Raw genomic sequence first — 9,298 nt, forward strand, 5'->3', positions numbered from 1 at the left:
AATTAAAGGTAAAAGTGTCTACTTTTTAATGCCGTTGGGCCCTTTTTAAAATCAAAGTTATCGATGCATCGGTGAACAACTCACTTGACTACGATGAGTTTTGAAGATCCAAGTTGTTACAACCCCTTCGAATGAAACGCGGCATTATCGTTATTATGTTATATTCGTTACAGAATATAGGTTTACACTAGAAAATCTCAATAATTTTTTTTGGTAACTATAGATTTTAGAGAAAATTTTCTTAGAACAAAAATGTCCTAGAATTGGTTAAAGAATACTCTAAAAATTTTTAAGATTTTTTTGTAGACTTTTTCAAAATTTCGATTTTCCGAATTTTCCAAAAATATAAAATTTTTTGTGAGTTATCGAAAAAAAAAATTATTTTAACTTCAGACACCGAGTACGTCTAAAATCTATGTTGGATCTGCCATTTTCATTTTTATGACAACCTTCAATTTCGTGAAGTCCACATCCTCAAATTAATATTTGAGGTCTTATAGAATTTTCAAAATCATCTATTTTTCCTTCTTTTCAAAGAACTATAATTAATATAATCACGTTTTGTGTCATTTAATCCTTCATATTTCATTTGGGTCTTAAGATTTTAAAAAGGGCCCAACGGCATTAAAAAGTAGACACTTTTACCTTTAATTTAAGCCGTACTAAAATTTTTTTGCTTGAAATTTGAAATGGAGAGAAGGGGTGGCCCGTTTGAGAAAGAATGCCTCATATATATATATATATTGTATATATAGAAAAAAGTTCGAACTATCGGTTTCAAAGACGAACTTATTCAGTCCATAAAAGAAGTCCATTAGTAAAACCGATGGTTATTGTTAGCTCCACAGGATATATTCTAACAATATTCGGACCCTATTTTGCTGATGGAAAAAACAATGATGCTAACATTTTAACTACCTTAATGCGATCTGACGCAAGTGAACTCCGATCTTATCTGAAACCTAACGATGTTTTTGTGATCTATCGTGGTTTTAGGAATTGCCTCAAGTTGCTCGAAGATCTGGGCTTTATTACCAAAATGATGTCCCATTTCCTTAAAGATGGGTCACAACGTACATCTTCTGAGGCTAATGGATCCGCCACTTCTTAGGCTAAAAGTCCAACATGAAATAGTAATTAGTTCGTTAATTAATTTCACGAAGAGCTATGAGCCAATTAATATTTTAATATGTTTAATATTCGTACAGACGTTTCGATACCAATCGGATCATTTTCAATGTAAAACATAATAGTATAACATAAATATCTGTGGTCCATTTGTTATAACATCGCTCAATGTAATTAATATAAAGGTGATCTCCATTACAATGAAAGTAAAATGGACTATGTATATGTTACATTAATTTAATAGCAGTATTAAAATATTTCATGTAAGATTATATATTTTTTCTGAAATTAAATTATTATACTATTACTTTTTACATTGAAAATGACCCAATAGGTGTCGAAACGTCTGTACGAATTAATTTTAACTTAATTTAATTGAAAAAGCATTTAATTTACAGATTAGAATGTCGAGTGTACCACGCGGCACGACTCCGCTCACGCCCTTGTCCTCGATTTACTGAAAGACTAAATATGTGTTATAAAAATTATATGTATAAATTACATATAATTCTTATAAATGGTTATCCTACATTCGCCTTTTCCTTGTCCGCCTCTTCCGCGTCCGCCTCTTCTTAGGCTAAAATTCAAAAATGAAATAGTAATTAGTTCATTAATTAATTTCATGGAGGGGTATAAGCCAATTAAAATTTTAATATGTTTAATATTCGTACAAACGTTTCGATACCAATCGGATTATTTTCAATGTAAAAACTAATAATATAACATAAATATCTGTGGTCCATTTGTTATAACATCGCTCAACGTAATTGATATAAAGGTGATCTCATCTTATTCTTTTTTTTAGATATACTTTCTAGAATACGAATAGATTTGATAACGGATTCTGACATCAATATTCTTCAGTCGAGAAAAATCCAGTTCAAAGGAAGTAGTAGTTGCGACGAAAGATTGAATGAACTTTGCATTTATATGAATCAATTATCGGCTGATACAATATGTTTATTACCCACGTGTTATTAGTGCAAGGTTTTGAACATGGCAATGCTCGATAAAATTGACGGTGATGAAATTCTACTGATAGAAGATGATGTCGATTGTGGTCCAGCAATGAAAAAAAAGTGTACAAAATTTTGGAAGATAAAGACGACAAAGTTTCGGAAACAGCTGGCATTGAAAGAATAATAGCGATTAAAATTGGCACTAAAGTGATGATTCGACAAAACATTGATGTAACTTTGGGACTTGTCAATAGAACGATAGGCAATGTAGTTGCAGTTAATCGCTGCGTTGACGGAAATCGTATTGATTCCATTAAAATCGTTATTTATAATAGGATAACAAAGAAATCACAATAACGAAAGTAGATATTAAATTCGAAGTATTCCACAAAATGGTGGTACATCGGAAACAATTTCCATTGTCTCTCAGTTATAGAATAACTATACACAAAAGTCAAGGAATTACGTGTAAAAATGCAATGATGGACCTTGGAACGAGTGTGTTCAGTGATGGTCAAGCCTATGTAGGTTTGTACTCACGAGTGAGTACTAAAAAGCCTATATTTGATCAATTTCAATCCGGCATCCGTAAAAGCAAACTCGGGAGCCATTGTAGAATATAATTGACTGAGATCTGTGTTCAAAGCTCAGCTACCACAAATCAATTCGTCCGAGAAAAAGGCTGTGAAAATTCACGACTGTCGATGGGCCATACCTAATATCATTAATGATGTACAGAATTACGGTTGTGCTGAACCAGAAAGTATAGTTACATGGAAGATATACGGCCTCTGCAATGACGATCATGTTCGTGTAACGCTAATGTAACACTGCAATGTGCGTTTAATTGTGTACGTATCAGGCAACAAATACTGAAAAATAAAGTATCGGACGCAATGACTGATGCTATCTGCGAGCATGCTGAGCGTAAGTGTTGCAATATTCTAGCGGTTAGAAGATCTGTCGGAGAACGCTTCGAAGAACGAACACAACAAGATGTTTCGGAAGTTTTTATGGCTCTCATGTCGACGTATTCCGAAATAAAGGATGTATTAAAACTCAAATTGAAGCACGTAACATCTTGTTCAAATGCCAAATGTAATTACAACGTAACTACGCTGGAAAAGAGTTGTTTGCTAATATTACATATAAAGTCGACATTAGAAAGGTAAAAAGGTGTCACTCCGCAAACTTTGATTGATTCAGAATTTTCGAAATGGGAAATGGAAACGATAAATGACAATTGTAACGTATATAAGGGTATCGTTTTGAAAAAGAAGACCGTAATCGAATCGACTTTATCCGTCTTAGTAATACAGTTAAATTTATACACTTCTGTAAACGGTGCTTCTAAAAAAATTATCGACAATCGGATTAACGTACCGACGAGTACTGTCACGATTAATAAAAAAAGTACAAGGTAATAAGCGCTATATTTCACGAAGGCTAAGAAATGAATCGTGGTCATTATACGTGTATGTTGAGAGCAGAAAAAATATCGGAATGGTGTTACTGTTAACGATTTACAAGTTATCAAGAAGAAATGGCCCAAAGGAGCACAAGAGGCATACATGTTGTTCCTGGAGCAGATTATGTAAGTTTGGAAATAACTTTTATATATAATGACTCTTTCTTAGAATATAACGGAATTCTTCTGGTATGTTTACGTGAAAACCTTAATAAACTATTGAAGTTTATAATTAAATATTCTTTTTAGAATATTGAAACAATTAATCGTCTGCTTTGGCGCTGTATAAGGGCAAGAAGGAGCGAGCCGAGTGGGAACGTCTGGCCCTGGAGAGGCAAGGGGCCTCTCTGAAGTCTGACGACAACCATGTGTAAAAATGTGTATATAATGTACATGTTTAGGATCGTGTTTAATTTAATATATTATAGAATATGATTCTAACTTTAAGTAGTGTAGTGGACCATGGAGGTGGGAGCGTATACTCCACGACTTGGGTGCGCCCTGATGAAATGCCGGGTAGGCGTTTCCTAGGTGTGTTCAATGTGGTCTTATGGAAGTGCTGAATAGGGGGAGTTTTTTAGCAGGTAGGTAATGATGTCCGTTGTCCTTCCTTATAGGAGGGACGCAGACTCATCGAATCTTGTACAATCAGGAGACCGGCTCCTGGATGTCTTCCCATCATCCGGTTAGGTTCTCTTTCGGGAGCATCCCAGATGAGGGGCTATTCATACAATATTACAAATTCATTATGTTGCATTCGAAATAAATATTGAAGGTCGTTTTGAAATAGGAGAGACCAAAAAAATATATATATATATGGTGGCGATAGAAGGGCCCATTCTTTATTTGAAATATATTCATAGAATATTAAGAATTCATTCTGTTACAATTGAAATAAATATGTAATGTATGGTCAATATTTATTACAATTATAACAGTTACATATATACTATTAAGTATAATATCTATGTGTATGATATATATTTACATGTTCATATGTTCCATATGTTTCAATTTTTTTTAACTGTACTGCATGAATTGTAGCTTATACCACAGAAGGTTACGTGACAAGAATCGAATATATATACATTTGTGATACTTGCAGTACTAGAAAGCTGCACCATACTGTCTGTACTCTGAAAAGTATGTGATATAGCCCAAAAATATCATTACAATGAAAAGATCAGGCCCTGTTCGAAAATGTAAGCAGATCTTCAAAAATGAAACTTTTAAAAATAGAAATTTTTATGTAACAATATGTATTACCACGAAAAGTAACTGATATATTATTCAAAGTCCTAGTTCCAGGTGAACATACATAAAGCGTATTCTCAAAAATGTAAAGCTTTACAAATTTACACTTTTAACTGATAATATATTATCTAACAATATATTACCATGACAAGTAACTGATGTGTTATTAAAGGTGCCATTTCAAAGAGAACATACATCAAGTGTATCCTCAAAAATTGAAACTTGTAATAATTTCAATGATTATCTAATAATTACCATGATAAGTAACTGATATATTATTCAAGGTCCTAGTTCAAAGTGAACATACATAAAGCGTATTCTCAAAAATGTAAACCTTTAAAAATTTAAATTACTGCACAGGCCTGCATGGCTCTGTTGATTGGGATTCAACTGTGTGTTTTCTTACTTAATTTTTCGCGCTGAATCCGAATCTGGCTTCAGAATTGCTCTATCACGTCAAGATTTCGAGAAATCTTAACCCAAAACTGCTAAAAAAGCCATTTTCGGCCATATTTGAAATTCAATTAAAAGAAATTGGAAAGATTAAGGGTAATAGGAGTCAGGCGCAGAAGACGTAGCGCAAATAATATACTCATAAAGCGTAAAACTTCTTTATTCCACTAAACGCGCTTACATGTTTCGGCTCATTTTTAAGCCCTCTTTAGAGACAACACAAACCAACATATACAAACTATGAATAACATTTATCCTATCATGGTGAGCTCCCCTACATCGAAAATCCAAATGTCAGAATTAAACCTAAATAACAATGAAACAAAGAGAAAAATGAAAAAAGAAGAAAGGAACTCTTGAAAATATCGATATAATTATAATCTTAAAGTTTTTTGATAAATTAAATTTCTATTTTCTCTATATCGATATTTTCAAGAGTTCCTTTCTTCTTTTTTCATTTTTTTTATTTTTGTTATTTAGGTTTAATTCTGACATTTAGATTCTCGCGATGTAGGGGAGCTCACCATGATAGGATAAATGTTATTCATAGTTTGTATATGTTGGTTTGTACTGTCTCTAAAGAGGGCTCAAAAGTGAACCGAAACATGTATGCGCATTTAGTGGAATAAGGAAGTTTTACGCTTCACGAGTGTATTATTTGCGCGAAGTCTTTTACGTCTGACTCCTATTGCCCTTATTCTTTTTCATTTCTTTTAATTGAATTTCAAATATGGCTGAAAATGGCTTTTCTGGCAGTTTTGGGTTAAGATTTCTCGAAATTTTGACGTGATAGAGCAATTCTGCAGTCAGATTCGGATTCAGCGCGTAAAATTACGTAATAAAACATATTAGGTGTACCACTTTGCTTCGCCGTTTTCCTATAGATGGCTTTAGTGGTAAGTGGTGGTCAAAATAAATAGATCATAGACGTCATACAATAAACTTGGGCATCTGTCAACATAGTCCCATAGAAACATTAGTCGATTTGTGTCTGCATCATAAAGTTATTCTCGATTGAAAATATCAGTTTACGAGCCAAAATCTCGTCATTTGCGGGAGGTTTTAATTTTCTGCTTCAATATGAAGAAATCTACGGCTGAGGCTCATATCGAACGCTCTCAAATACTTATGGTGAGGCCGCTATTAGTAAAAGTGTCGTGAGTGGTTTCAACGCTTCAAGAACGGTTTTGACGTCGGTAATATACATACGTCTCCGCCAAGGTAAAAAACACCGATAATACTCGATGCCTCGAGTATACGTATGAATTTCAGATCTTATTTCCATTTTACTAAACGTTTTTACCGAAACGTAACCCTACTGCTCTATCTGATATTTTGAAAACCAAGTATTAGTGCGTGTTGACACATTGCGGAAACCAAGTTCCCGGTTGCAAATCAAATGCGAGAGCGATGAACAATTATGGTTAGCCATTTTACACAGACTGACTTTCCACAAAAATCCTCGCGGATATTTGTATGACCATTACCGGTCAATGACATCAAAAATGCAAGCGTCAGATTTTTAGACACGACCGGTGATGACATTAATGCAGTCTGACACCACAATTGCAGCGTCTGGAAATTTGCAAGTTTCAATATGATTTTGTCCCCGTAACATAAGAAATTTTTTTCAAGGACATTTGACATGTTTTGCAATGATTAATATAATATGATACAAATGCAACGTTACCAAATAAATATATATAATTTGATATAATTGAGATGCGACGTTGTCAAACAGTGCAATATCTGTTAATATACAACTGCTTTATTAGCTTAATATAAGAAGTTTTTTCAAGAATGACGATCATTAATATAATTTGATACAAATGCGACGTTGCCAAATAATGTGATATAATTGAGATGCGACGTTGCCAAATAGTGAAACATTTGCTAATATAAAGTTGCTTTGTTAGCGAAATTTAAGATTTTTTTCAAGAATCATTAATGTAATTCAAGATTTTTTATATTTCAGTCAACACCGATATGGGGCTTTTTGGGCTAATATCTCATAAGTAACCTTATAAACTCAGCTGCTTAAATGAACTCTGTCTTTATCAATACTTTTTATTCTGTGTTAACGATTAAACATATTTTATGTTTAATTAATATTATAAAGAGTTAAGATTTTAATTTTTCTGATTTGTTAATTAAAGCATTTAAAAAGAATATTATAAATTATTATATTTAAGATGAGACAGTAATCAAAATTTGATTAACATATACGTTATCCTTTCACGTTTTTAATAATATGTAACCTCATTAAACAGTTATCTTCATGGTTCAACTTATCCTTCGAGAATATTCCACTTGTCCATTTGCATCCTTGTAATTAATGTAATCTTTTTCTTGTTTATGAGATATATCAAGGATTTATAAGTACTCAATTATTAAACCAGATGAACGGGCAACGTTTTGAAGCATTTACCATTAGTCCATCTATAATTGTGTGAAGATTTATAATAATTTCAAGAAAAAGTGTCACAACACGCTAGTCCCGCTCTACCATACATCGAGACTCCGTACTAGATGCTATTAAACCGCTATCGAACAGCTATAAACGGCTATCAGACTGATATTTAATAGCTATAAACAGCTATCAGACTGATATCGAACCGCTATCGGTTCATTTCAATATCTATCTGTTATATTTATTTTAAATATCTACAGGTTAGGGTAACGAAAATAAAAACATATTAATGTAAGATAACAAGATTTTATTTAAAAATCTTACAATTTTCTTCCTGGTGTCGCGACCACCAGTTAAATATGTTAAATACATTTTGTAAAGCGCAATCCTTTGCGTGTTTTCCGCATCATATAGTGTTACAATCATCTAGATTACGCACCACCGAATCGCGGTTTATGCTGTCACATAATGTTCCACATTAATATATGTATATATAAACGTACTTGCAATTTTCCCATCAGTTGACGCTCGTCTACAATGTTAACGTCAATGGAAAAAGATTTTGGCATGTGATGAACAACGTTGGTTATTATTTTATGCATGTTTACATTATCGGTTATATTGTCAGATCTATCAGGCAATTGGTCTGTTTGCGTTACATGAAAGCTACAAATATTTTTGCACTTAAAATGAAATAGATATATATTTGGCTTTGAAAAGAGAGAAAGGAAAAATGTGGAGTGCAAATGTGCAAGCAACGCGAACAGACCTAATAGCGGTAAATGTATTTGTATCTCGCACACGACATCTAACAAATCACTAATACACTCCATTATTGCAAGACTCACTAACAGCTATCTGACTGACCTACTGTCTTGGAAATGACTGACAGCGCGGGGGCTGTGCGAGATTTTGTAGTAAAGATATTCGTTGGAACATGATACCATTCCAAGGAAAAGAGCAATGCCTCGGTAAAAAGTTTACACCTTAGCCGAAAATTATATCACGTGATCAAATGATATCATGAATAAACTTCAGCATTTTTATCAATTATAATTTGATCAATGCGTTATATCAACAAGAGAAAGTACAACGCCCCGATCAAAAGTTTATACCTCAGCCAAAAAATATATCACGCGTTCGAACGATTCCACGGATAAACTTCAACACTTATCAGTAACAATTAGATCATCACAATCAATATCAGCGACAAAAAGTAAAATGTCTCGTGTAAAATCGCATACCTCAGCCATAAAGTATACGAGAAGACGTCGCGGTCGAAAGAATTCACCTCAGCATTTTTATCACTAGCAGCGCCTCGCGATATCGAACGGCTATCAGTCCATTATAAGTAATAATTTTTATTACTTAATTAATCAAATAATCGGAAAAAATTTAAAAGTAAAAATATTTTATTCCGATTACTTGATTAATCAGGAAATTAAAAATTTTTTATTTCGATTACTTGATTAATCAGTCAATTAAAAATTTTTTATTTCGATTACTTGATTAATCAGGTAATTAAAGAATTTTTATTCCACTTACTTGATTAATTAAATAATATTAGCTTCGACGAAGTGTGTCTTGTAGCGTAATTGAATAGAAGCGTCGTATAACAAAACAAAC

The 9,298-nt window shown here is 33.0% G+C and overlaps 1 pseudogene; it reads left to right on the forward strand.

Moving 5' to 3' along the window:
* LOC108758205 (ATP-dependent DNA helicase pif1-like) overlaps nt 1-2,915 on the forward strand; it is a 7,900-nt pseudogene extending 4,985 nt beyond the window's left edge.
* The last annotated feature ends 6,383 nt before the right edge of the window (nt 2,916-9,298 follow it).

The sequence above is a fragment of the Trachymyrmex cornetzi genome, unplaced genomic scaffold, assembly GCF_001594075.2.
Source record: "Trachymyrmex cornetzi isolate Tcor2-1 unplaced genomic scaffold, Tcor1.1 scaffold154, whole genome shotgun sequence".
Taxonomy (NCBI): Eukaryota; Metazoa; Arthropoda; class Insecta; order Hymenoptera; family Formicidae; genus Trachymyrmex; species Trachymyrmex cornetzi.